The sequence below is a fragment of the Lissotriton helveticus genome, chromosome 8 (genome assembly GCF_964261635.1).
Source record: "Lissotriton helveticus chromosome 8, aLisHel1.1, whole genome shotgun sequence".
NCBI lineage: Eukaryota > Metazoa > Chordata > Amphibia > Caudata > Salamandridae > Lissotriton > Lissotriton helveticus.
In genome coordinates, this window is record NC_136069.1 from 1,512,317,919 (window position 1) to 1,512,321,193 (window position 3,275).

At 43.9% G+C, this 3,275-nt stretch overlaps 1 pseudogene; it reads left to right on the forward strand.

Moving 5' to 3' along the window:
- Positions 1 to 1,457: 1,457 nt before the first annotated feature.
- LOC144772033 (centrosomal protein cep57l1 pseudogene) lies at positions 1,458 to 2,919 on the forward strand (annotated as a pseudogene).
- Positions 2,920 to 3,275: the final 356 nt, after the last annotated feature.

Here is a 3,275-nt window from a genome sequence, read left to right on the forward strand (position 1 = left end):
GCCAGTCCAAATTAGTCACTTCTAGGAGGTAGTTCTGAGAAGGTCAATACCAAACAAGCACCAGAGTCTTCTAAAAGTGCTGGGGCAAACTAAAGAATAAAGAAATAATAAAATGACAGTGTGGATCCCCACAGCTGGAAACCTCTGACAGAAGTTATAATTTACGTAATTGTGAGACCGTAAAACAGCCTGATATGTATCAGTACACTGATACACGTCTTTGTTCTTTTAGGACTCATCGAATGAACACCCAGAAAGAGGGGGGTGATCAGAGGGCAGAAAACAAGAGTATGTGAAACCAAAAAAGCACTCATAATGCTCATCTGATGTCAGCATGAAAAAGGAAGAGAAACTTCCACAGCAAAACCCCCAATTTAAAAAGAAGAAGGTTGCAGGAATTTTGGCTTAGTATGCCACACATATTGAGAACTCTCCTTCAGAACAGGCTATGGGCAGTGACTCTGCTAGACAGTGAGGCAGAGGTCATGATAGTTTGCATAACTCTTCAAGTGTTTCTGGATGCAAAAGGAACTGATGACTTCATAGAAGTTGTGAGAGGCTGGCTACATATATGACACTTATGTGAGTGGCCACCTTGCACTGATCCAGACAAACCTTACGGTGATTTTAGTGGTCTTAGACAACCTTAGAAAGCTCTCTAAGTGGTAGCTGTGAAGAGCACCCTTCATGCTTAGTCCAGAAGGAGTAAAAAGTAGCTTGTTTCACCAGATAAATATTATAGGTATAGATTACATGAAAAAGAACCACACAGTGTATTTATAAAAATATGTATTATATTATAAGACACTCACTAACACATTTAGATATCTTCTAGCCAGAGATATACACAATACACACAATACTCAGACCCTCCAGGATTCCGCGATTTCGCGGTTTGACGCAAAATCGGCACTTTTGTAAAAATGCTGCGATTTTACAAAAGTTCCCGCGAAATCGGCACTTTTGTAGAAATCGCGGTATTTTTACAAAAGCTAATATCCTGGGGGATCTGCTCAGTGTGCTAGTGGCGCGTTGATGTACTGTAACCTATCAAGGATAATGAGGACAGAAGCGCCGCGAGGTGGGATACTAATGAGCTAATTACAATCAACCCTCGCCGCCAGTCCCTGCCCTCGATGCACTAGGGACACTTTGAGGCTAAAGGGCATTTCCGTACTATAACCTGGGCCAGACAAGGTAAGTGAGGAGGACCGTAGCGCCGCGACACGGCCAGCTGATGAGATCCTGGCCTCAGTGCGCTAGCGACGCGTTGATGTACTGTAAGTCTGGAACCTATAGAGAGTAAGGAGGACAGTAGCGCCGCGACACGGGTCTAAATAGGACGGGTGGGCGGCAGATTTAAAGGTACCCTTAAGCGCAAGCGTAGGCTTTAGAGAGCACAGGAACAACCTAAGTCCCAGCTGCAATGGAGACCGCAGGTTTCTCTGTTTACCTTCTTGAACATGGATTCTACTATAAAGGATAGCTACCTAGGAAGCTTCTATCAACCCCCAAATAAAATACCATCACGGCCCACTTCTCATGGAAATATCAATGTCTGCAATAAGAAGATGGATGTTCTCCTTTCCAAAAAGCCAGTATCTGCAACATTCGATGTTGATCCTGCCCCAAATAGCAAAGAACTTATGTCTGCACTGCCGACACTTCACGAAAAGATCCGTCGATTAGAGTTGGAGAGGAGACGCAGGCTGAGGATAACCTGCAGAGTCTTTCTAAAGAGGCTGCAGAGTATAAAAAAGTGCTGGAGTGTGAAAATCAAAAAAGAAGATTTGTCTGGTCGTATCATAACTGAAGAGAGACATGAAGAAGTAATTTCTCAGCTGAGCAAAGCACAGAGCCGGTGCTCTCTGCTGGAAAAACAACTAGACTATATGAGGACAATGGTGCAGAATGCAGAAAAGGAGAAGAATGCTGTTGTAGAGCAACAGGCTAACCTTCGTTGAGAGAATGACCTGAATCAAGAAGGCCTGCATTCAAAGCTTGAAAGACTTGATGTCTTGGAAAAGGAATGCCAGAGGCTGACTGCCACTCAGAGGACTGCCCAGAACAAGATTAGTCAGTTACAGGAAAAGCTTCATGAAGAAGAACATCATCGAAAACTACTGCAAAAGAAAGCTGAGCAGCTCGAGACCGGACTTGAAATCAACAGGATCTTGATACCTACACCCATTTCCTCCAAGAGTGGACCAAAGAAAAAAGCCAAGAAGAAGTGTCCTGCGAAGAGGAATGCTGACTCGACGGAGACTCTGTGGAAGCAGGTGTACCCGAAGGCCGGGGAACTTCCCTTTGTAGCTGGCAAGTCCCTCAGTTCGAGCCACTCTCTAAGCGCAAATATGTAGACCGTCCTCCACATGATCAAGCACCAGAGTTCGCGGGTCAGCCAGCCGCCCCCCGGTGCCCTAGGGCACAGACCCTTCCGAGTCGCCTCCGCTGGCAGGCCCGTCTCCTCGTCTTCAACCTCTTCATCCACCAGCGAAGGGTTAGCTGATGTCCTGTTGTCGCTGCAGGACGAGCTGGGCCAAATGAGTTTTGAACATCAAGATCTTCTGAAGCAAATACAAGATACTCCAAATAATGATGTTCGTGAAGACCTTGAGCGTGAACTGGACTGCCTTACAAAGCAAATGGAGACCAAAGGAGAGCAAATTATGAAATTGAAAAAGCATCAAGCAAACGTCAAGAAATTAACACTGAGAGCTCAAAAAGCTAAGAAGAGCTCAACTGTCTTGAAACCCAAAGCTGGAAATAAGGCGCTGCTCGTCAGTCCAAGAGGAAGAGCAGCGCCCAGCAAAGGCAGATCTGCAGTGGAAAGTCCAAGCTCCCTCCAGCTGTTAAAAAATTTCAAAAAACTGCAAATGACCTTGAAGAAAGAGGACATCATGTGGGAGAAATAAGAGTTTGAACCCCGCATCTGCTATGCACTTTTAATATTTAAATATCATTTTATTTGAATTGTCCTGCTTGATTTGGAGTTTTATATTTTATTTAAGATGAGGGTATGTAAATGTACCTCAGGTCTGTTTCACTTTTATATTTTTATATTTGTAATGAACAATTACGATTTTTTTTAAAACAATTTTCAAGACCGCCCTTTCCTCTTTTAATGAGGTACTTTTCTGCCGTTTCATTCCAAAACCATGAATTTTAATGTATTGATTTTGTTGAGAACCTTCACATAATATCTTTTTCCCGTATTCGGATTTTTCTGTGTGGGAAATTCCTGGAAATTGTGGAAGCGCGTCCTGCCTCTGTTC